Source organism: Agelaius tricolor, unplaced genomic scaffold (assembly GCF_023055355.1).
Source record: "Agelaius tricolor isolate 1412-34295 unplaced genomic scaffold, bAgeTri1.0.p SCAF_87, whole genome shotgun sequence".
Lineage (NCBI taxonomy): Eukaryota > Metazoa > Chordata > Aves > Passeriformes > Icteridae > Agelaius > Agelaius tricolor.
Window position 1 is genome coordinate 416,329 of NW_027269347.1, and position 26,731 is coordinate 443,059.

Consider the following 26,731-nt stretch of genomic DNA (forward strand, 5'->3'; position numbering starts at 1 on the left):
TGCATTATATTTTAACATGTACTTGTAGTTTTCTTGTTATGTCTAGGCTCTGAAGTAGGGTTTGTCGCTGTTGTGAAACCAAGATTAATCAAGGATTAATACAGAAATAGATGTTCTAATCTATCCTTACACTTCTGCTGGTCCCTAGGAAGGCTGGTGGGTGATTTCTGTCTGTGTTCAAATACTTAAAGCAATAACAAATAGTCCCATACTTGATATTTCAGATAAACAATTTAATGGCATCTGAACATTGTTTTCACAATCTTATACTCTGCATCTTTTACTCCTTATGAAGCTGAAATCTTTTTAAATACAAGCAATTCTACTGCAATTTTAGAAGTTTCAAAACCATTTTAACATACTGAAAACAAAACAGTCTAAAAAGACAGGTCTAACAGCCATTAAAATGCAGGAAAAAGCAAGAGGACTTCAGGTAAAAGAACATACATTGAACAGCAACATTTCTTCCACTATGTATTTATGTGTTAAGAAAAATGGAGTAAATTTAAAAGAACAGAAGTTCTTTAAAACCAGACTTTCTAATGCCAGAAACAGCTTTGAAACAACTTTCTATGCAGTTCTATTTATTTCAAAATTTAAAATTGGCCAATTTTTGTCCCAACATTTTGAAGCACAAGGGAGGAAAGGTGGAAAAGGCTCTGCAGGGGTTGCAGTTATAGATCTATAAAGTTCATATGTGTAAAGGAATGAACACAGTATTGAACACACTGAGTATGACAGAAAAATGCAACAAAGCACTAACTCTGAGAGAAAAACAACCCTGCAAGCAATGCCAGGGCGCTGGGTATTTCTGCATTTCAAGCAAAGAACTTTACAACATCTTTAATTTTCCTTTTCCTGTCCATTTTGGAGAGCGCAGCCCAGCCCGCCTCGCGCATTCTCCTCATGGTTTTGAGTTTCAGAGCAGAGCCTGGAGATTTCACACTGGATGGAGCTGGGGTCCAGGAAGGAAAATAAAGCCATCCTTTAGTTTCTGTAAACAATCTGATTAACTGCTTGCTTTAATCTTAGGAAAGGCTAACATACCTTTTTTGGTGCTGTGGAATGTAATTGTGAAGCTTGTGGAAAATCTTTGTACAAATTTTTAAACATTTCTTCTTCCGAGACTATGCTCTAATAAATGAAAAAGTTACTTACTCACACTATATTAAAAACTACTTTTTCTTTCCCCCTAAGGATATTAAACTATGAAAAATTAAAAAATTAAGATGTCATTATGAGGCAAAACAGTTCAATAAAAAGCATGTTAATTATGTACATACAATTCCAGAAAGAACCAATCAATTAAAAATATACACATAAATATTGGCTTGAATGTGGAAGCCCAAACTGTTTATTTTCATTCTCAGAGCCAGCAGTGAGCACAAAGAAGTGCTCAGCACAGGATTTGCTCTCTGACTCTTACCAGGAGGTCAGTGTGCTCAGAGCTGTCTGACTGAGTGTCCAGCTGCACAAGCACTTTCTGCTTTTTCCTGCTGCTCTGCTCTGAAGGCAGGTTTGTGCTTCTTCCACTGTGCATCTTATCCATTGGAGGAGTCTTGATAGCATATGTCTGGGAAAGAAAACGTTTCTATTTTTAGATTTTATTTTATGGGGCAAGAATGGAATCTAAAGCCAAACTCAGGAGCCAGTTTACAGTCTGAGTGTCCAAGAATTCACCTGAGAGAAATGGTGGAACTCTTCTCTTTCCATCCAAACATGAAGCAATGACCCAAACAAAGTGGGGTGGGGTGGAAATAGCATTTTTTATATTATTTTTGTTGCCAAATGAGGAGAATGAAGGGGAAGCTATGGAAGAGCTGAGTTTCATGGCACATTGTATTTCAGTTCTTCATGCTTATCTGCAGAAATTCAGGTTATTCTGAACTGTAGCCACTACATGTGGACCATATCAAACATCAAAGAAAATGGGAACAAACAAAACTGCAGGGAAAGGCTTTCAGAGAAAGATTGATAGCTATATCAAGACTGGTGTTAATTAAAATAGTCTTTTCACTAGAAGTTAAACTGAGAAGCATTGAATGGTCCAGTGCAGTCCTTTTTCAGACAGATAACATCAAAGTGGTGCTGGATTCCATTGCTCCAATATGAAACCCACAAGTGAACTCCTGACAGGGAAGAAGGGTAAGTTCTGCAGTCAGGACTACTTTGATACTTTGACCATTTTTACAGCTAGATCAGCTTTGTTCTCTTCCATAGAGGAAAAGTGCCTTTTCAAATGGACACTTTTAAGACTGAGTAAAACAATTCCAGAGACATAAAAAAATCAACAACTGAGCAAGAAAAATTACACAGTGGGAGCCCTTCCAGAAACTGCTGTCTAATATCTCCATGGAATGGTAGGACCCTTTAAAATCCCTTCTTATCCCAGGGGGAAAAAAAAAATCATCTACAGAGAAGTAAGAAATACAGGCAGAAAAATGCAACAAGAAAAATTCACTGTTAGGAGCTACAAAACTTCAGTGTTGGACTGCCCAAGGGGCTTCCTGCACTGAAGGAGATATTTTTTATTTTTATCTTTTTTATTTTAGGAATATAATTTGGAGACTTTCTATTTTTACATGAGTAGATTCACTGTATAGATCTAAACAAGGTTTAGGAGTCCCAGGAACATAAATTTTTATTATCTTTAAAAAGTTTGAAGTCCAAAGCATTCCAGTGTCTTTTGTTGAATGCAAATAAATTATCATGGCACTTCAATTGATTCTACACATATAAACACTACCAAATTTTAAAAGCAATTAAAAAGTTGAAGTTACCTTGTGTTTCTTTTCACTTTCAGGAATCATACTGTGAGAGTGCTCTTTTACAAGATTCTCCTACAAAAGAGTTATGTGACAGCAAGGAAATATTTCTTTGAATTCAGTTGTTAAAAATCTTCTTGGTGTAATTACAGAGCACAGTCTATAATCACAGACTGTTACAAAGCTCACACAAAAATATGACCAGGTTTAGCACAACCTCAGCATTCAAAAGTCACTGAAAAAACCCTACAGTTTAGGGAACTTTTTTGCTTTAGCTAGTTAAAATTAACTAAAATAAAGGAGAGTTTTGTTTTGTTGTTAATTTATATATAATCTATAATCACAGACTGTTACAAAGTTCACACAAATATATGACCAGGTTTAGCACAACCCCAGCATTCAAAAGTCCCTGTTTTTCTGTTCAGTTTCATTTCTTATCCAACTCCTTCCACAGCACAAGCCCAGGCCACACCTCTCACCCCCACTGCACAGTGAATAAAAAACTCCACCTTCTCTTCAATTTCTGCTTTCAGTTGTTCCTTAAGGGAGGCCAGTTCACTTTTCAAACATGACAGCTCATTTTCCTACAAACCATTAAATAAAGGACAGGGTTAACTATGCACAGCCCAGAAAAAAGAAAACAGTCCCAAGTGAGACAGTAATTAACAGGGACACTCATTAGATACACAAGAGAATTCTATTTGCTTTTCAGCCCTGTACTTGAAGCTTTGCTTTAGCTTGTTTAAAAAGACTGAAGCACTATAAGAAACAGGAACTTGATCAGAAATGTTCAAGGTAAGACCTTAAAACACTTGGGAGAACAGGGCTGAGAGGGCACAATCGAAATATTTAAAACAAAAGTTTCCTATTCCAAGTGGGAAGTCAGAACATGACACACTATCTGCAAGAGCAGACACAAACACACTGCTACTCCAATTCATTTCTAGAAACATTTGGAGTTTTTAGTGCCCAGAATAAGATCTGCTGCAGCAGCTTGGGTGGGACTGCTACTGGTAAAAATTAAAACCACACTGGAAAAGTTCCCAGAGAACTGTCTCTGGTGGGAAAGACCCCAGAGCACAGCAGGAAAAAGAAACTCTCTAAGCAACCTGAAAAAAGATTTTTAGAAGTCACAAACTGACTGAAGATCACATCTTTTGTCTCTCTGTGCTGTCGCTGGGCAAGAGGCAGGGATTGGGAAAAAAGGTGTTTTAAAGGTTTATTTTAATTCTCATTACCCATTTTTAATCCTATTAATAATAAAAATTTTGATGCTATTTAAGTTTGAATCTGCTTTACCCTCAAAGTGTTTTTCTCCTAATCCTTATCTCAACTTGAATTTTTCTTTCCCCTCCTCTGCTCAACTACAGCAGAGAAAAATGAGTGAATGTTTTTGTTGTGTGTGCCTGGCCCTTAGCCAGTATAAAACCACTCCACAAGGACATCAGCCCCTTCACTGAATTACTGAACATTGGAAAGTACTCCTTACCAGTGCTCTTGCTGATGAGAACTGCTTTTGCTGTTTCATTTTATAGACTTTTAACTCTGCATCTTTTTCTTCAACCATTTTATCATATTCATTCTGGGTTAAAAAAAACCAAACCAACAACAAACTCAAAACATGTGACTAAATGTTACAATTATAGAGTTATCCAGTCTTAAAACATCATTTCTTTCAAACCAGGCTCTTAAGATTCAGAAAGAAAAGATTCATTGATGCTTCTGCAGAAACTGTAAACCAGAAAATGTTCAATTCAAGTATTATTTTGTGGACTGGCAGAGAGTGCTTGATTTCTGTGCAGCAATATGTGCTCAGCACTAAGAGCCAGCTGTGCCAGCTTTATTAATGTATCTGCTAAAGATATTGCAAAATAGAGGAACAGAAAGGAAAACTAAAATGTGTCAGGCTAAACTGCTGACAGTCACTAAGGCATCTCAGAGAAAGAGCCAAACTGATACTGAAAAATATTGCACTCAGATGGTATCAAAGGAAGCCTGAATTGAAAAAAATCTAAAAATCCCAGAAGTTTAGATGAATGGAATTTATCTGCCCATAGGAATCTTCTGAAAATCTTCAAATGAATTTGATTTTAGATGATGCAAAGTCCAGCATGTGTTCAGCTTCCTTTTCCCAGATTCAGGCCTGTTTCTGCTTTGGAAAGGTCATGAACGTGGTATCACAAGTTATAAACATGCTGTTAACATGGTATCACACACTGCAAACCACAGCAAGCAGGAAAATCTCTTCCCTTGTGCTTTTCCATCAGTGCCATCATCTCAGTTATCTTGTGCTGACATCTGGCATCAGTTTCTCTCTGTATCATTGCTGTTTCATCACAAAGCAACCTCATCTTTTCTACCTGTCAGTAATAAATTGCATTTCATTCATCAACATAACCATATATTTCTTTTTAATCTTAATTTCTTCTTTCCCCTGTGGGTGCAAAGTTTGCAGTCCCACTTGGGCTTTATTTGCTTTTCAGATCCCTTTCAAATCCCTCATCTTTTCTGCAGATTGTTAAAATGGGCAAGATCAAAGGTACAGCCATGGCAGGCAAGTTCACTTCAAACCAAAAGGCCATTTCAAGCACTCTGCCCTAACATTTCTTAGCATTGCCATCAAAAAAAAAGTGTGGGCAGAAAAATACTAATATGGGAGAAGTTATAATCTAATTTAACTATGCTGACTTTATACCAAGGGTGGAATTTCTTTGAACTATATCTTGAAAGCAAGAAGTTTTAATGGAGTTCTTATTTTCAAAGACATATTCAAATACGTCAGCCTAAGCACCTCATGTACTGAAGCTTTGCTCACAGGCATACACAAATTCCATTTATGTCTGAAATGGAAGAGCAAGGACTCTGGCCAATAAAGCTTCATAAAAACATTTTAAATTAAAAAAAATTAAATTGCAGTAAAAATTAACACCTCTCACCTCTTCACGAAGTTTATTTTCATTTCCTTTTCTTGTTTCTATGTCTTTTTGATAGATGTCAACTGCTTCCTTATGTTGCTTGTTCCTATTTTCCATCTCTAACTGCAATTTATTCACCTTTTGAGAATGCAGAATTGCTGCTGTTATTTGTTTAGGAATTACTGTGTTAATGATTTTTTCTTACCTCTTGTTTTTGAGCACAAACACACTGTTACTGTTCAGGTATATGAATAAAGTGTTTCCTATTTAAAAGTTCAGCTTTTTTTTTAATAAAGAGTTGAACTTTGGCCTGAAGTGAGTTGGAAAATACTCAAAGAAAGAATGGCAACAGCCCAGTGGGGAAGACTGCCCTAAGCAGTCACCCTAAATGCTGTGAATGCCTCAGAAAAAAACAAATACAGATGGAGATTTGATTCCCTCTCTTGTAAATCTGTATCAGATTTTACCAGCTTTTATGGTACATTTTTCTCCCAGCTGTGCATCTTGATTACAGTTTTTCCTTTTAAGGTTATCATATGAATATCCTCAAAGAAGTCCACTTTTCTTCAAGTGCAGTACCCAAAGCTGGACACAATATTCCCATCAGAGGGATTGCCACTGCAGAGCACATTTAAAGAACAGCCTTAAAAAAGTAATATATATATACATATATGTATATGTCTTTTAAATGCTTTTCTGTTACAATGAGGTTGCTGAACCCTGTTCAGTCCACTATCAACAAAAGAAAAAAAAAAGGAACAGATTAGAAACATCATTAATTGCAATGTGAATCCATCTCTTAAATGTCCAACAGTCAGTGCCCAATGATTAAAAATGGAAGCATCTTCTAAAAACTGTGAGCTCATTCCTGCAAAGTCTGTATCCCAGATCCCAAACCAGCTCAGAACGTATTGAACAGGTATTATCATTACTTACAGTGGCACTTAAAAACACTCACCTCATCTTCTACATGATGTTATTTAAACCTACCTTCCCTTCATAAGTATTGCTTTTCTTGCTTTCTGCAGTAAGTTTCTTCTTTAACACCTTATTCTGGTGAAATAAAACAAAACAAGCACTGTACCTTAATAAGTAAATAGAATTATGTAATGGTTTAACTGCATCAAGAAATTCCAGCTTTCATCAGGCAAATAACTCTCTGTTGTGCAGCTCAGGTTCCAGAACAATTCTTCAAACAAATGAATGTTCAACTCATTTCTGTGATAATTACTGTTTCTTCAGGACCTTAAGAAAGGCTCCTCCTGAGCAAGAGCAGGGAATAACAAATGAGGTGCAGAATGGGAATTACAACTAAGATGCTGCTGACAGAAGGTGTGAAGATGTCATGACAAAAAATACAAGTTCTTTATATTTACAGTGAAGTTACTACAGTTTGTGCCAGTGCAGAATTATTTTCTACAAGTGGTAACTGAGATACTTATTACAAGTACATAAATAACACTATGCACTAAATGAAAAAGAGTAGAAGTTCATTAAAGGTATTATTTTTGTAATTGCTCTTTTCAAATTAAGGCACATTTAACAAATCAAGTGATTCCTGAGATGACTCCCTAATTTGCTCAGGGTTAGGATAAGAAAGGAGAATTTTTAAATTACATAGGTGGATCTAAAGACATCACAGCAGACACAAACCTGCTGAAAAGGCAACCCAAAATATAATGTGTTTATGTATTTGTGAAATGAAAATCTCTACCCACCTCCTGCTGCAACTCTTCAATGCATTTGGTTTTATTTTCCACCTGCTGCTTTAAATTGTCCATCTGAAAGAGAGATTTCAGACATTCATTAGTAAGTTCTACAAATGACTCCCTATGTGAGCAATTCCTGTAAATGTTCTCAAACCTACACTTGCACCAGTCTGGTTTGTTCCAATGGGACTGCAACACCAGCTGACATGTTAGAATAATCAGAGTTTTAGCCATAAAGTACCACAACTTGTTAATCAATAGCAGTGAACCAGTTCCTTAGTTGTTAGAGACTTAAGAAAGAAGAAGAAAAATCCCCAATATCTTCACAATTTAAAAATACACTTGTAGGAAGTTCCCTACATCCATGAAAAAATTAATTGTCCCAATTATTTTCTAGAATTTTGGTTTTCCTTTCTTGAAATTTCATTTTCAGTACTCTTTACCTGAAATGACAATTGTAAATCTTTGACTGTTACAATGAAATTCTGAAATTTGCTAAAAACCCCAGGTTGCTTTGAACCAACAGAAAGAAAAGTAAAAATGTTTGAATCTATTTAAGCTAAAACTCACACTACATATAAAAAGCTAATCCAGAGCCCATCCATCACTGTGTGGGTATATGAAAAATCAGAAAAGCAGGTTCTCTGTTTGCCTGAAAAGAACCAAATCTTTAATATGAAACTTGCAGCAAAGAGTGAAGATCCCAGTGACTGTGCTTGTCTTTTGAAATACCAGGGCTCAGCATGGGCACACACAATGGCACAGCTGGCAGCAGCTGAGAGAGAAGAAACCTCTGGCAGAGATCACATCCCCCAGGCAGAGCTTTGCAGAAAAATCCCAACACAGATTTTACATTTAATGCTCTCCTACAGGTTCTGTAAGATATTTTCATGACACATGACATACATTTTCTTCTCTTTCATCCAGGGTACTTCTCATCTCTTCACCTGTCTTTGCCATTTTCTCCTTCCAAGACTCCAGTTCATTTCTAAGTGCCAAATTAACAAGCATTAGTAAATATTTCCTTCTTGCCTTTAACTTATTTTCAGTACTTCTAAGAAACCCTTCTTTTATTTTCTAAAAAGAGCTGCTAATGCTGATGGGAACTTCATAAGCTGCACAATGAAAATGTTCTTAAAATGCAGCAGCATGCCCAGTAAGTCAATGTGTGAACTGTCCATACTTTTTTGAAGTAGGAAAAGATGTTCCAGCTAAGCCAAGGAAAATACATCCTCACCTGGACTATTGCAATGCAGCTGTGAAACATGGGAGCTGCCTGTCTATTGAACTGGTGATACAGAGAGTAACTCTTACCCAGTTTTGCCTTGTCACATTTAATCCATGACCTTCACCTTCCACTTTCATTGCCTTCTCACCTGAGGTGTCTAATGCACAACAAGACAGCTCCTACTATGTAATACAAAATGATGGCAAACACTGTTCCTGCAGCAATTGGTATTTCTAATCTGAGAAAATTTCTACTTGGCCAACAGCAATTCTGAATAGTTTCTGTTTAGCTATATAATCTAGAAAAACATTAATCAAAAAATCCCAGAAAGCAGCATTTGAACACAACTAACTATTTGAGTCTACTTCCTTTCACAATATCAGTTATTAATATTTGTTTTTACTTGCCTTAGCTGGCTATTTGCCTCTTCTAGATTTTCAACTAACTGCTTTGTATTTTCTTCTTTTTTCTTACTATCCTAAATAAAGACCCATGTGTCAGCAAAGAAATAAAATTCAAAGTGACTTCTTAAAAAATTCAAAGCCATCCAAAGCACACTGACCTGCCTTGCTCACAAGTGTAAATACACTTCCTTTCCAACTCAAACACAAAAAACAGCTCAGGTACTCTACAGACCCAAGTCATGTTGCAGCTCATCATCTCATTTGTAAAACTGAGTAATTTGTCAAATTGAGTATTGTCCTTTCATGAAACCTGGAAGTTTACAACTTGCCTCTTGCTGTTCTTGCAGTTTCTTGACTTCTGCAGCCACAGCATTTTTCTCTTGTGCTGTTTGTTCTTTCTCTAGTGAAAGCTTACTGAGATACACTGTTAGTTGTTCATTCCTTAACCTAATTTCAAACAAATGGCCAAGAGGAATAAGAAGATGCCTTTTGAAATCTCCTTTTAAATTAAACATACCCATTATCAAGTCTTATTCCATGCTGAAAGAAGTCCAGGCCTTTATCTACAAATATAAGCTTTGCAGCAGAGTCAGAGAGATGTCAAAAGGTGACAGAAGAAGGAAAGAAAATCAGAGTCAACTTTTATATAAATCTCATGGTTAGTGAAGATGATGTAGTTCAAAGCAAGATTAACCATGAATTCAGAAACTTTCTCTTCTTGTTAAATAAGTCAAAGAGATATGGAACAACTACATATGCCATAGAATACATACAAATAGAGAAAGTGGAATTTAGAAATGTAAGTCTAGAATTAATGGCATATATGTGGTTCAAAAGTTTGATTAGAAAACAATCATAGTTCATTTCCCTGTGGATTAAAGCAGCTCCACCAAAACGAATTAAATATTATATTTTCAAAATGGTCATACGCCTCTTGTTCAAGATCTGTTTTCAGAGTCACAAGCTGCTTTAAATAATCTTGTTCCTTCTCAGCTGTACTTGTCAGCTGTGCTTTCAAATCCTGGAATTCTTTCTGCAAAATGAAAAGGAAGAGTTTTGAGTATCCATGTGCAAACTCCAGCTGCTGGAGGTTATCAGACATGAACTAAGAGCATGAGGCTTTCAGAAGAACCCAACAACATCCATGTCATGGATTATCCAGGCTGGATCTTTCCAGTCTCTGCTGGGATCTGGAAGTGCTGTGAGACAGTGAACTGTGACACCAGTGCTGTTCATGTCTGTCCCCTGCTGTGAGTTCAATTACCTGGGCTGCAAAATTAGGGTGGGACACTGCTCTGGGTGCTGTTTCTTATGCATAAACTTGTGTCCAAGTCATGATGTGTAACTTCACTATTTCTAAAAACATGTTACTATTGCCCTACTTCAGACCTCTCTCATCTGGAGAGCATTTTCATTGCTCTCTCCACATTTTTCTCTCTCTGCATATTTTCTACAGTAGCCTCAAGACTCTTCTTCAGTCAAAGTCCTCCAATTTGCCCATTTTAGAAAATGAGTGAAACTCAGTTCAGAACACTCAATGCACAGATTAGAACAAGCAAACACAGTGAAATGCACACCTGATTTCCCACTATCTTAACTTGAGTTGATATGGATTCTTGTTAGGCTTGTAAATCTAAAATCATAATGAAAAGAAACCTCTGTTCAGAGTGTATTTCATATAGCTGAGACTTCTGTGACAGAAAATGGGCCTGTGTCACAGTACAGCAGGGTTCACAGAGGCCAGAGCTAATTACCTGCCTGTAAGGAAGAACAAATGGGAAAACTTTATATCCAGAGGGAGTGGCATTTGAATGGGCATGAACAAAGAAGGAAATAACAAAAACCTTGAGAAGGAAAACCAAAAACATGGGAGACAAGAAAAACCAAAAGCACAGGAGACAAGAAAAACAGTGGTAATAAAAAAGTTCTCCAAAGAAAACACTGAAATTGTGTGTGACAAAGTTTAGTAGAAATGTTAAGGTAGACTAGATGGTGTTTATTTATGACATTTAAGATACTTACAAAGCAGGAGGAATTTCATATGAAGAGCAAATGCCATGAGATTAATAAAATGAATATTTACCAGAGTTTCTGACAGCTCTTCAAGGTGCACTTCTTTATCACATTTTACTTTAGTCATCTCTTCTACAGCACATGGAATGTAAAATTAATGGAACAAAAATGATTTTTCATATTTAGCAGGCAGTATAAAACATTTACCCCTTTGCAATACCCAGTTCTCAAAACTTGTTGGATTAAGTTAAGAAGCTGAAAAGCTAATTTATGACTTAATCTAAATGTAGACTTGAAAAATGATTCAGACATTAGCAAATCTCTATCTGAAGAGAAACTAAATATTTTTCTTGAATAAAGTTTAGAGCCTTTCTATGTTTTCCACAATTATAACTTCAAATAAACCATGGACTGTTAGACTAGAGTATTCTGCAAGTATTGCTGCACCTGCATTGTTCCAGAAAAAAATCTGAACTGCTGAAGGTACCACATGGATATGCTGAGAAAGGAAACCAGTTGTTACTGACTTCCAAATGGTTTCTATGTGCACATTGACAGTGCTGGTATTTTTTGCAAGTTCTCAGCAGCAAGGCAGAGCTCTCACTCTGGGGACTAAGGAGCACATCCCTAGAAAGCACAGGATATCAAATTGATGATATTTAAAGACAACCCCTGCCAGCATCATTCCACTTCCAGCACGGGGAGGGTCCCAGAAACCTCAATGGGAGGGTTTTATCTCTGCTGCAGAAGTCACTCCTGGCACCTGCAGTGCTGCTGCTCTTAGCTGGAAACCAAAATTACCTCCAGAAGAATTCATGCAGGAATGGTCTCACTATTGGAGCTCTGCACAGCACTGCCCTTTGGCTGCTGCCAGTACCAATGACCCCCAAAGAAAAGGGATCAGCTGAGTCAAAATAAATTCAGGCATTCCTGATAGGTACAGGTACTGTAAAATCATTTCTCCACCTACTAGAGACAGTCCATTTCCAGACAACAGCAGAAAGCATTTTTATTACTGCCTGGCTCATTTTCTGCCTTTCTACAAGCCTTACCCAGTTCAGCAGATTTCTTTTGGAGCTCCAAGGTAAGCAGCTTTGAATCATCTTCATATTTCTTTAATCTAAGAAAATGGTAAATTAAAAACCCCAAATGTAGGGTACAAAGCACTCACTGCATTTGAAACTTCAAGGACAATAAGACAAAGTCTTAGCACAAGCACTTTAAGAACATTTACCTTTCAACAGGCAGATGATGAATCTGCCTGCAGCACATATCAAATTACACTTTTACAACCTCAGAACAGTAGACATAAAAGTAAACAAATCTATACCTACAGAAATCTCTATTTCTTAAAGACAGAGTTATGAAAGTTGGAGGGGGCAAAAATTTACTTTTTATAGACCAGTATCAACTATCACCAACAAAAAAATTTACATTCAATTCTCTGCATTTAGACCACTGTGTGGAAAAAACCTCCAAATTTCAGCTTCATTTCCAATGGTTCTTGATTTTGTCATAGACTGCAACCTGTAAGATCACTCTTGGAATTGAAACTCATTAATTTACCTATTTTGCTCTTCTTGCAGCAAGCTTTTCAAATTGGCAACAGAAGTCTCCAACTCCTCTGTCAGGGCTGCAAGCAAAGCCTTCATTTTTTTACATTCTTCCTCCTGCTCTTCCTTTTCTCCAGTAACCTGAATTAATGTTTTCACTCTAGTCTGGAGCTCAGTTTCCAAGTTCTTTTGAGTAACCTTCAAGACATGATATCATTTCTAAACATGTTTTTCAACAAACAGCTACAGCTGTTTCATGTCTAAAGTATCCATAATTATTTATGCAAATACTCCTCTAGTCTATTTCTACTGTAAAACTATAAGCAAGGGGTACCTCTGCCTTTTGCAATGACATTTTAGCCTCTTCCAGCTCTGTCCTCAAATGTTCTTTACTGACCTGGGATTCCTTTAACATTTCTTCATGATGTACTAAACAAAAAAAATGTTAATATTTTTAAAAATAGGATATTTATAAAAGTATATATAAATATAAATATAAATATATTATATAAAAATATAAATAAATATATAAAATACAAATATAAATATATATAAAAATAAATATATAAAAATATATAAATATATTTATATATATGTATATAAAAGTACTGCCAAAAATGGAAAATTACATACATTTAAAGAATTTAACAAAGACCAATGGTACTGACATCATATAGTATAAAATAAGAGATAAAATTTGAATATAGATGGCTTAAAAATATTGAAAATCAAGTTCTGAAAAGTAAGTTTCCTCAGTGACATCTGCCTGACTGTAAATTTGCAAAACTGAAGCAACATATTTTCCCCTTGCAATTTTCCAAAGCTCTCAGTGCTTGACTCACCCTAAAAACGACCCTGCCAGTCCTGCTCCCACAGGAGCAGCTCCTGTTCCAAACAAAAATAAGGCCTTCAAGGCCCCAAAATTCTGCTGCCAACCAGCCACAGAATAAAACTATCATGACCCTGTTTCCTATGCTTCTATAAACAATTACATCTCATAAATAAACAATCATAAACAATTACATTTAAATTCTATAAACAATTACATTTAAACACAGCAGGCAGAACTCTTACAGTTTGCTTCCATTAAGTCAGCAATCTTATTTTGTGATGTCTGCAGCTGAGCCTTGATGTCTTTTATGACATCATCTTTTTCATCTCTCTCTATGGTGAGAGCTGAAATCTAGAAAAATGCAAGAAATATCACCATGAAGTCTGGAAAAGGGACAGATGCTAATTTTCATTTGTACCCCAGGTATGATAAGCAGACATTTTGCTGTCATTCAAGTTAGATTAGATAGATAGATAGATAGACAGACAGACAGATAGAAAATATTTGGCTAGATATAATCTTAGCCAAATATTGATCAAGTCACATTACTCTAAAGAAAAAAGTTCTCCAATTCAAAATCAAACCATAAATTCCAGTAGACTAAAGGTACTGAAAGATCACTAAACTTAGCAGAATTTGACTTAAATGCAGCTTCAGGTGTTATTTTGTCTTTTTTACTAATACCCAGAAACACTTCTTGGCTCTTGCATTGCCCCTTTAGTCACAAATAAAGCTCTACATAGGAGATGGTAAAATGAGCAAACCTGCTTTTCCTTTTGACTGACTTCCAGTTTGCATTCTTTTTCAAACTTGTCCACTTTTTCTGCTTCTTCTTTTACTTTTGAGATACAGTAACATCCACAGTTAACATTCTAGCTGAAATATACTCCAAGTTCAATACAACTTCCACTTTAAGATTGCTTGGAATTGTACAGCTGTACCATTTGTTTCCCAAGAGTAATTGTTGAGGCAATGTTTGGTTTTATAATCAAAATACAAACAGAAAAGAGCATGTGAAAATGAAACAGGAACACACCAGGCTATACATACAGAGAGAGAGCATTTAGCTAAAGTTTCTGTAGCTATACACTAGTGCATTATCATTTAAATAAACCAACTATGTGAAGTAAGTATTGATCTCTAGACTGTACTTCACAGACAAAACTTCAATGTTGAGTGACAGTTTGAAAAATAAAGTTCCCAATTTGGCCCAGTGGAACAGCAACAGAAGGGGCCAGGCAGTGAACAAAGGCTGCATGAATAAAAGAAGGGTCCCAGTGTCTCAGGGTGACCTGCTCACCATTCCAGCCCTTCACATCTGTCTGCCCTGGCCCTGCATGTGGAACACAAGCTATGAAGTACAAAATTGAGCCAGCTGCATAAACACAATAAACTGAATTCTCACATTTGAAACTCATTTCCGATCTGTCGTTCTCTGCTTGCACACGAAGCTCTTCAAATGCCGCTGTCATTCTCTAAAAACAAAATTTAATATCTGAAGTTCAATACTGGAAACCCTGGAACTTCTCCAGGGGCTGCTGCCCACCTCAGCCATTCTGAGGAACCAGCAGGTGGGTGAAACAGAGCCCAGAAAGAAGCCAGAAGTTGTGGCAGTGACCCAGCACTAAGCACCCATCCCACAGATCACAGGGATCCACACCCCACACACTGCTGCACTTTCTCCATTGAATGTGTTTTATGGAACACAAAAATCATTCTTGAAAAGGGATTGAAAGCCCAACTTCCTGCATCACACACGACATGATACCCACACATGATGGATACAAACAGTATCCCAACATAAACATGGAACTCAGCTCAGCTCACATAACTCACATTCCTTTCATCAAGCTCGGTCACTTACTTCTATGTTGCTATGAAGTTCCTCATACAATTGTATTGTTTCTGCCTTTTCCTGTTCATCTATCAAAGCAAGAACATATGAGAAAGTTTTTCTTTTGAACAAGAATGCCAGCTGTCCAAGTCATTATACTTAATCAGCATAATGAATTAAAAAAGGAATTACCAGCTCCATTCTTATTAAATAAGTCCTTATGAAACATGGTGCCAAAAGTTACAGAATTTAGGGAAAATGCGTAGTTCATTGAAACATTAAGCAAGGTCAGCTTTTAAATTTCCTTCCTAAGATATTTTTTTCTGTGAAAAGTGTAATTCTGGATCAGTTGATGTGACCATATTAATTATTATAGCATTAATGCTGTTGAATAATAATGTATCAACACTGTTAGTATTTCTAAACTGTAATCTAGGGTTTAGCACTGAATTTCTTCCTATCAGCAGATACCTATAACCACAGAGCTGTCATTAGAAAATTGCAACACTCCATGTCCATATTTTCCTTCTTTCACTTTTGTAATTGATACTATTTTTTTCCTAAGAAAACAATTAAAAAGAGAACAGTAAAAGAAACAGCTATCAAAAAAGAACAGTCCATCTATATACAAGTGTTTCTAGAATTAAGGCTAAAAAGAAATAGACACTTCTTAAGTACCCACGATCAAGTTAGTAAAATTCTAATGATTAGAATAACAATTCTAAATTGCATATACAGTAGAACTTCCAATGAAGAACATATTTTAAAACCTCAAGAATTTAAACTTCATTAAGTTATCCAACTGTCTTGGCTTGTTCAGTTGCATGAGAAGAATTCCAGTTACTCATTGTACCTTGGGGTTAAGACCTTTTCTCCCCATAAACGTGTGATGGCTGAAAACAGGAAATGTCAGCTCTGGAAATTTGTTAGAGAGTGCTGGGAATTTAGAGTAGATTCTACTGCCTAAAAACAGGCATGAAGGGTCACTTCTTATGTCTTAATATATTCCCAATGTGTGGGTGGCCCTGCAAACCTTCAATGGGCTGAGCAGCCTTGAGGAGCCCTGCCCTGCTCTGGAGCGGCTGCCAGGGCCAGTCAGGGCTGTGGGCACTGCCTCAACCCTGGGTCACTGTTTGGGCACCCAAAGAGCTCCCAGGCTGGCACCTTTCAGCAAACAATTTCACTGGCTTCAAAAGCCCTCTGCATTCAGCATTACAAACCAAAAGTCTGTTAGACCTGGGGCTTCACTTCCAATTTTGTGAGCCACTTAAAATTCACTTTTCACTCTGAGAGCCACATCCAGTCGATCCCAACTGGAGAACTTCTCTGAACAGCACGAGAAATTTCTTCTTCTTTCTTCTGTTTGTGAATTTAGAGCAAGCTAGAAGTACATTTACTCTGATCAATAAAAGCTAAAAAAGCATTTACATTTGCTGGTCTTCTCTGTGAAGCGAGTGCAGGTTTCCTTGAGCAGGTTACACAGATGCCTTGAAGCAGCAGCTCTAAAGGAGGGAAAAAATATCCTGTTTGCACAGGAGTGCACAGTACTTTGTGTGCCTAAGGAGTAACAATGGAAATGACCTTCAAAATTTAACAGCTACATAAAACTGCCCACATGGAAACTGATTCTTTCCACCACAAGAATATATACTTGGTTCTATTACTTACTCTTTCAAGAGATCTTTATTTTCACCTATCTCATCTTCCAGTTTCAAATGGAGTTTTTCATTTTCAAACTAATTTCATAGGGAACAAATGCAAAAAGACACTGTTATTGAAAAATAGATTAGAAATGCACTTTGACTTCTCAAATCCCTCATGAAAAAGTAATTTGGGGCATCAGTAGACAGAAGTCTGTTTTAGCTGGTATTACATGCTGAGTCATCTTTTGCATGAAAGATGCAATCATTAATGAACAATAATTTAGCAGCAAATGAGACACTTACAGGTATATTCTTCAGACAAACACTCACACGGGACAGGTGCCTGCAACTTCTCAAAATAATCATTTTCTCAAGGCACAAACCAAACTGCAACAGTCTTTAAGATTTAATTGTATCAATAATAGTGTCATACTGAATCAGGAAGCACTTAACTTTGTTTATTTAATGTACACTATACAATACTGGCCTGCAGTTCTTCAATGGCTTTATTCTGTGCTTCAATAGTCTTTTTATTTTCCTGGAGCTTTCTTTCTTTCTGGTTTAATTCAGTTTCCACAGTCAGTTTCCACTGCTTGATCTTCTCAGCCTCTTTGTAGAGTTTTGGGAACAATTCATTCATTGTTTCTGTAGTCTATTGAAACAGGTTCCACAATTTAATCTCAAATACTATCTAATTAATAGTACATAATATCTAATTAATACTGTTGGAGATAATGTATTTATCTCTTAGAAACATCACAAGAGTAATATTTTTCTACAGATGGTGATATAAGTTGATATATGATCAGGAGCCCAAGTTTATGCACAGGATGCACAAATCTTTGTGCATCCTCTGTGTATGTATCAAAAGGCTTTACAGAGCACACAGGAGAAACAAATACAATGAAATATCCCAAACCCCCTTCAGACATCACCAAATAGATGGGCTTAAAGACATGGATAACTGCAGTCCACCAAAATCAATAAAAGTTTTGCCAGAATTATCAGTGAAGCCAAAATTCCTTCTAGCAGGTTCTTCACACCATTTCTGTCCTCTCCTTCTGACAGACACTGCTGAGTTAAGTAAAAGCAGCTTCAGAGACTTTGCCCAAGAGTACCTGTGATCTTGCCATGAACACACACAGAATCACAGAGTCACAGAATAATGAGGTTGGAAGAGACCTCTCAGATCATCGAGTCCAACCTCTGCCCCAACACCTGGGCTATAGCACCAAGTGCCATGTCCAGTCTTTTTATAAACACATGCAGAGATGGTGATTCTACCACCTCCCTGGGAAGAGCATTCCAGTGCTTCATTATTCTTTTGGTGAAAAATTTCCTCCAAATATCCAACCTATCCCTCCCCTGCTGTAGCCTGAGACTGTGTCCTCTGGTTCTGTCAGTGCTGCCTGGTGGAAGAGACCGACCCCACCTGGCTACAACCTCCCTTCAGGCAGTTGGAGAGAGCAATAAGGTCACCCCTAAGCCTCCTCTTCTCCAGGCTAAACAAGCCCAGCTCCTTCCAACGTTCCTCACAGGGCTTGTGCTCCAAACCACTCAGCAGCCTTGTTGCCCTCCTCTGGATGTGCTCAAGCACCTCAACATCCTTCCTAAACTGAGGGCCCAGAACTGGACCCAGCACTCAAGGTGCAGCCTCCCCAGTGCCCAGCACAGGGGCAGAATGACCTCCCTGCTCCTGCTGCCCACACCATTCCTGATGCAGGCCAGGAGCCATTGGCCTTCTTGGCCACCAGGGCACATTGCTGGCTCATATTCAACCGGCTGTCAGCAGCACCCCCAGGGCCCTTTCTGCCTCAACACTGTCCAGCCACCCTGTCCCCAGGTTGGAACGTTGTGGGGGATTTTTGTGGCCAAAATGTGGAACTCAGCACTTGGACTTATTGAACTTCATGCTGCTGCACTCTGCCCATCCATCCAACTGATCTAAGTCTCTCTGCAGAGCCTTCCTTCCTTCCTTCCTTCCTTCCTTCCTTCCTTCCTTCCTTCCTTCCTTCCTTCCTTCCTTCCTTCCTTCCTTCCTTCCTTCCTTCCTTCCTTCCTTCCTTCCTTCCTTCCAACAGATCATCACAAGCTCCCAGCTTAGTGTCCTCTGCAAATTTACTCATGAAGGACTCGATGCCCTCATCCCCGTCGTCTATAAAAACATTGAACAGAACTGGTCCCAGTACAGAGCCCTGAGGGACAGCACTGGTGCCTGGCTGCCAGCTGCATGCAGCACCATTCACCATCACTCTCTGGCCCGGCCATGCAGCCAGTTCTGAGCCCAGCACAGAGTGCTCCTGTCCAAGCCATGGGCTGCAGCTTCTCCAGGAGTGTGCTGGGGCAGACAGTGCCAAAGGCCCTGCTGGAGTCCAGATACACAACATCCACAGCCTTTCCTGCATGCACCAGGCGGTCACCTGGTCACAGAAGGAGACCAGGTTGGTCAGACATGCCCCACCCTTCGTAGAGCCACGCTGGCTGGGTCTGATAGCCTGGCCATCCTGTGAGTGCTGTGGGATAGCACTCAGTATGAACTGCTCCATTATCTCACCTGGCACTGAGGCCAGGCTAACTGGCCTGTGATTACCAGCATCCTCCTTCCTACCTTTTTTGTAAATGGGTGTCACACTGGCCAGTGTCCAATCATCTGGAACCTCAGCAGTGAGCCACAACTCTTGATAAATGATGGAGAGAGGCTTGGCAAGCTCATCTGCCAGCTCCCTCCTCACCCTGGCATGGATCCCATCTGGACCCAGGGATTTACAAATACCCAAGTGTCCCAGCAGTTCTCTGCTCACACACAGAGCAGGAAGGAAAACCACCCCCCTTGTGCCCTTAGAACACCTTGAAAGTGTCCTACAAGCAGTGCTGGGCCAGTGGTCGAGGCAGGGAGAGCAACACACGAGCCCAAAGGGCCCTTTGGTTCACTTACAACACCCCCAAACACCATCCTTGTTTTGGCTGCATCACAGTTTTGTTACAGTCCTGATGGTACTTTAATAGCTTAGGATTAAAAAGTCTAAAAAGTTGTCAGGGATATGAAAATCAGCAGGGAGAGTGCAAGAAATGTGTTTTATTTTGTGGTAGCAAAGAGTGTTTTGTAGCTGCAAAGTACAGAAGCTATTGCAAAAAAAATGAGCTGGACTGAGTTGTGCTAAAGCAGAGATCTGCTGGTAAAGACACTGTCAAAAGAATCCAGTGCTTGAGGAAACCACTGAATTCAATGTTTTACAGATAAAACAAAGCCAGACAAGGCTGGAAACCACTGAATTCATTGTTTTACAGATAAAACAAAGCCAGACAAGGCTGGAAACCACTGAATTCATTGTTTCACAGATAAAACAAAGCCAGACAAGGCAATGGGGATAATCTACTTCAGTTTTCCAAAGAATACTCTGACTTCAACCCTTCTGCCCCTCAACAGAATATTCAGAACCAGTTCCACAAGGATACTTAAGTGTTTAAATCTTACTCTAATTAAAACTCATGGACAAAGAAACAAAGAAAGAACAACAGCAATATTGCAATCACTTTAATTTTTAAAGATTTGTTTCCAGGCATGCTCACTAAATCACAAATATCTCCTCTTAAGTGATTCAGCTTTAAACAGGAGACAGAAAACATTATTCCCTTTTGACTACTTCCTTTAGCCCTGAAATATCTACTGAATGATGCTTTAGGCACTGTTTGGGAACAAATTCAAAAGACCCCAAGGAATTAGATGTGCAGAGTTGATACTTAGCTGACCTCTTCATCTACTTCAGAGCAAAGTTTCACTTGCTGTGAAATTGTATCTGAAACATGAAGAGATTTTGATCAATGTCTTTCTAAAAACAGTAACAGTGAAACTGTATTTAACAGTTACAGATATGAAACTGTGAGACTACTCATGAAAATTAAACCTTGACAAGATATAAAAATCTAAAGAAGGTGCATGGCAAATATTCCAATCGTACCTGAATCAGTGATTTCGCCACGGTTCGACACATCAAATGGCAGCTTAAAGTCATCATCTGAGGATCTGTTCAAACCCTGCACAAATTTAAACATTAGTTCCTTATGGGTACATTTGTAAAGAAGAATTATAAAATCCATAAAAAATCCCTACAGATGATGTGAAAATAGAATTGGTCATTAATAAAACAGCTGCCTACAAATTTCAAAGCCCAAGGTATTGGTAATGGCTTTGGAACTCACTTCTTCCTGCCCAGTGGTTGATCAAACTGTTGGTGTCCTGCAGTTTGATTTATAGACTGTGGCCAAAGGGGAGCTTTCAATGCAGGGAACTCAGCAGCTCCTGCCTGTCTGGGCCCTGGTGCATGGCAAAGGACTCAAGGAGACAAATTACTTTTTTGAAGACCAGTAGTTGATATTTCTTTCTTGCTTTGCTTCCAAGGGCACTTCTAAACTATATCTGATTATGTTTCAGCATGAAAATACCCTTTTACAAGGTTTTTAAGTCACAGAGGTTCATCCTGTAAACAGCTAACTCATCTGCTGTCAGAATGTCCCATTTGAATCTCAACATATTTCATAAGGAGCTTCAACATGAAAAAATATCTTGTTGAATTCCCATAACTCAGTGTGGGGACAGAACATTTTCCCTGCACACCTGATCTGGTGAGACCAAGACACCAACACCAGTGCGAGCATCTGAGTGGGGCCTGTGGGAATCCATCAAATCAGAGGGGTTTGGGAAAGCTGCAAAAGGCAGCCTCAGAGACAGCAGAACTGTGATTAGAGCTAGGCAGTAGCCATGAGATAGGTCAGCAGAAAAATTATTTAAAAAGTAGAAAAGGACAAATAGAACAATGGTCTGTGTATTAACGCTTGTCTAGAATAACTCCCTAAGTTACAGAAAAGTTTATCTAGCGAGATATTAGGAAGTTCTAAGCTTAATAATGGAGCTCTCTGCATTGTGTTTTAAGGCTTACAAGCAGCAGGTATTGTATTCAAAAAAGGCAAGCATTGTTTGAACCAAAGGTACCTGTGCTTACAGTGGTTGGATAGAACTACTGTCAATATGCTTTTGCTTTGTGTGATTGGTCAAAAACCTTTGAAAGTAAGTTGTAACATTAAGTTCTTGGTCTGCTGCCTGGGATGTGAGCTGCTGGCATCTTCCCATTGTCATCACCATGTAATGAGACTGATGCTGGAAAAGAAAACAGCTCAAGGCAGTTCCTCAGCAGTCCCGTCCCGTTTGTGATTTGTACACAGAGCCCGGCCGGCGATAGAGCCCTGCTCGCTCTCTGGGCTCAATTACCCACATCAAACACGGACTTACAGCACAGAGCGGATGCTCGAGAAGATGATTCCCTTCAGTTTTGATGGAAAACAACAACAGAAGTCTTTGAAATTCAAACTGAAGATGTCTGTGCATATGCCACTCCAGGCATACACACAGAAACGAGTCCAGTGCAGGAGCCGTCCCGGCCCACGCAGGGGCAGGTGTGTGTGTGCTCCAGGCCGGGGCTGTGCCGGGGCAAGGGGCAGGTGTGTGTGTGCTCCAGCCCGGGGCTCTGCCGGGCACTCCCCGGGCCCAGCACTGTCCCCGTGTCCCCGGGGAAGGGCCCCAGCGCTTTCCCCCCGTCCCCTCCTCAGCCGCGGCCTCCAGAGCAGCACAGCCCGAGGGGCGGCCGGGGAGGGGGGGTTTGGGGCCGTCCTCACCGGCTCCGCGGCCGAGCGCTCACCTGGGATCTGCCCGCAGACACCTGCCCAGCGCTCAGGCGCGGCGGCATGAACAATTTAAAGCGGTTTTCCTTCTCCATGGCTCCGATAAAAGGGCGGGCGGAGCGGCCCCAGCTGCCGGCGGCCGCTGAGGGCGGGCGCGAAGGGCGGGAAGCGGCAGCGGCCCCTCAGCGCGGGGGCGGGGGCGCCGCCTAGCGGAGCTCGCGGGGCACGGCCCGGGCACGGCCCGGCCGGACAGAGCGGCGGCCGCGGGGCCATCGGCGGGGCCATCGGCGGGGCCATCGGCGGGGCCATCGGCGGGGCCATCGGCGGGGCCATCGGCGGGGCCATCGGCGGGGCTTGCTCGTCGCCCGTGGACGCCAGGGAGGTCTCGGGGCAGCCCGGGGGCCCGGGCGGGTTGGCGATGTCGCCGTGGTCGCCGGCCGGGGGCAGCATAGCGGGACTTTGGCCGTCGCGGGGAAGGCGGGAGAGGTCTGAGGGGAAGGGGGGGTCCCGCCTGTACAGGGAATAACTGGGGGAGCCCAGTCCTCCTGTGTGAAAAATGCGTATTTTATGATTGGCTTTTCGCAAATATTCAAATGAATATTATATGTGTTATGTCAGAAAGTTATGCTGTATTAATTTTCTTAAGTAGTGTGTTAAATCTAGTTTTAGGGTATAACGTAATGTCAAAATAGAAACTATGCTATGTGAGATACTTTTTTTTTTAAAGAAAGGACTTGCAGCGAGATAGCAGCCACAGGACACCTAAATCTTTCAGAGAAAGAGAATTTATTGCTTTCCTATCAGAGGAAACGAACTTCTTCCTGCCTGCTCAGCCCTGAAGACGCCGTCAGGATTCAGAGGAAGAAGTTGACACTGAACAGACTCCTTGGTTTGAATGGAATTTATGCACCATGTATGAGGTGTATGAATATGCAACAGGTTATTGTTTTTAAGGGTGAATCCTCTCTTAAAGTGTGTCTTTTTTCAGGCTTCTTTTGCCCAGAAAAAGGTACCCATATGTCCATAACTCTTTGTTTGTATTGTCTCATATTGTCCTAATCCAGATTTTCCAAGTTATTATTACTCGAATTATATTGCTCTTTTTCTAACCATTTTATTACTATGAAACTTTTAAAAATTCAAAAAACAAGTGATTGGCGTTTTTCACATCCTGTGAGCCCCTGGTGTTGTAAATGGCTCCCCCAGAAACATCAGTACATGGGATGTTGTGTGTTGGGCACTGTGTGAAAAACACCAATCACTTGTTTTTAAACTTTTAAAAAATTGCTATAAAACAATTAAATTGTTTTATAAAACAGTAATATAATTAAAGTAATAAAACTTAGGACAATTAGGATTTAGGAGAATAAGAGACAATAAGAACAAAGAGTTATGGATGTCCAAGTACCTTTTTCTGGGCAAAAGCATTGTGATGGTTGGTGGGCATGGAAAGCTGCCCTGGGCCCCTTGCTCAGGGCTGGTGTCAGTGCCCAGAGCCAGAGGGGATCCCTTGCTGGGGGCTGTGCCATGGCCACCTGCCCTGTGCCGCGCTGGCCGCTCAGGCACCAGGAACCAGCAGCCAAGGGCACTGCCAGGGCCAAAGGCCAGGTCAGCCAGACAGAAAGGGGCAGGGCTGGGCACTGTTTCCATGGCAACCGGCACTGGGGGGGACACCTGGGGCACCTGGCCTGGCAGTTGCCATGGAAAGCCCTGGCAGGCACTGAGGGCACAGCCCCTGGCACTGAGACACTGCTGGGCCGGGTGCTGAGCACAGCGCTGAGCACGCAGAGATGGTTTTGTTCTTGCTGAGCTGCAGCACAGCCAAGGCCTGTCCTGCCCCTCGTCCAGCCACGCTGGGGAGGGGCTGGGGCTGCGGGGGAGCTTGGCAGGGGACACAGCCAGGACAGGTGACCCCAACTGACCCCGGGCACAGCCCAGACCAGAGCACATCATGCTCAGGCTATGAAGGGGGGGAACAAGGAGCAAGGGGGCAATTTTGGAGGGAGGCTTTTTGCCTTCCCAGCTAACACTTAGGCAAGAGGGAGCCCTGTTTCACCAGTGGGCAGGGTCACTACCAAAGACACAGACACCAACTGAAGGAATTGTGGCATTTATATCATGCACAGCTGCAAAGCATTACAAAAGGATAAGCTCAGCAAAGCACATCATCATTAGCAAAGAATTACAAAAGGATAAGCTCAGCAATCCATCAGAACTCATCATTACATTTTGATGACTAACCCCTTGGTCAAACACTAGAGGTGTTTGTGGCAGACAAAGATTCTGGCTGACTATCAAGGTACACCTTACAGACATCAGCAGTACTTCAGTGACACCGTTCTTCATTCTTTTTTCTCAATCTCCTTGGAGTTAGGAACAAGAATTCTGTTGTCCATGGAGCTGGCACCTTTTTAATTCCAGAATAATGCCCCCAGGCCCTTTGCTGTTCAGCTTTACCATGTTGTCTGGGGCTAACAAGGCTTGGGGGGCCCTTTCCCCTCTGGCTGGAAGGGGCCGGGTCCCAGTCCCTGAGGGGCACCCAGGCTCCTGGATGCAATTCCTGTGCAAGTCCCTCAGTGTCACTCAGCAGCCTTCCCATGGAGCCCCGTGGATCAGAGCATTTGCCAAAGGGGCCCTTGGGGCAAACAGGGAGATTTGGTCTGGCAGCATGTGTAAAACAATATCCTGTCATATCTACTTGTTCTCACACACAATCCTTGGCTGCAGGGACACATTCCCATTGTTCCTGCCCAGCTTTCAGGACTCAGAGTTGTCTTTCCCAGGAGCTGCTCCTTCAGCTGCCTCGGGAGGGCCATTTGGCCTCCGGACCCACACTCTGGCTCCATTATCAGGACTGCTGCATCCAAACCCTTTATCTCCACAAACGGTGGTGATTGGAGCTGGAGCTCCTTTTTTCACAATCGTTCTCAAAATTGCAATATCAATAATTGTGCTACCCTGTCCTGGTGTTGAATAATCCAATCCTGGTCACTATTGTTTAACAGAATTACTGTAATTTCTCCTGGATATTCTGCATCAATTCCTCCTGCCATGACATGAACACTTTGCAAGGCCAAGCTCCAAGGGAGCAGTCACCAAAGCAAAGTGTCCTGGAGGAATCTGAATTCCTGTTTCAGTATTGATGGCTCTCATTTGCTTTGAATTCATCCTCATTAATTCCAATGCATGAAGGCCCAGCCCTGCAGCCTCTGGGCTGGCCCTGCCAGGGGCCATCACAGCCAGAACAATTTCCCAGGCAGTCCAAGTCTCACTGCCCATGGTTGGATTTGCAAATTGGGGGCAGCTGTGCACAGCCAGGGGGTTTCCATTTCCCCCGTGGGCCATTGTTCAGGGCATGGAGTACATCTGGGAGATGGGTTCTCCATGGGCAAAGGTTCCCATCTCCTCATTTTTTCAGCTGCTCTTTTAACAACCCCTTCACCCGTTCAACCAATCCTGCAGCTTGTGCATAGTCTGGGACATGAAAAACCCTGCAGGCTTCATCCCTGTATTTTTCACAGCAACAGACAAAGCCCTCTGCATCACAGTATCAGCAAACCCTGGGGAAAAAGCCAATTTACTCCCTTCCTCCTTTTTTAATTGTCTACAATCTCACAAAGTTGACCACTGACAGTAGGGTCCTGGCCAATCCTGTTCTGTAGGGTATTTAGTGTTACATCCCTGAGCAGCCAAAGCTACCAAATTAGTATTGTCAGTACTATTTCACATTATTATTATTTTATATGTAGATATACATATTGATATACATATAGACAGATAGATACAGACATATATCTATAATATATCTATAATATATATATATTAAGGTCTTATTATACAATAAATACATATAGTTATTTAGTATATTGATATTTCACTGGCACAAATGCAGCTGAGCTCAAGATTAAAACCTTCTGCTCTTGCTCCATGTGGGAGCATTCCAGCAATTATTGTTCCTTCTGAAGGTGCTGTTTCCAATGGACTCTTAACAAATTCATCTTTGTCTGCCCAAACCCACAAGTCCTTTTCCTTTTCCATGTGCAATTTTTGGATGCATTTGAAGACATCCAGGGCTGCAGCTTCTTTTACCCGACTGCCCCACTGCTCCCACGGGGCTCCCACCTCAGCCCACTCCAGAGCCAGGGAACTCCAGGGAAGG

General features: G+C 40.6%; 1 pseudogene; it reads right to left on the minus strand.

Moving 5' to 3' along the window:
- Positions 1-212: 212 nt before the first annotated feature.
- LOC139585659 (synaptonemal complex protein 1-like) lies at positions 213-22,738 on the minus strand (annotated as a pseudogene).
- Positions 22,739-26,731: the final 3,993 nt, after the last annotated feature.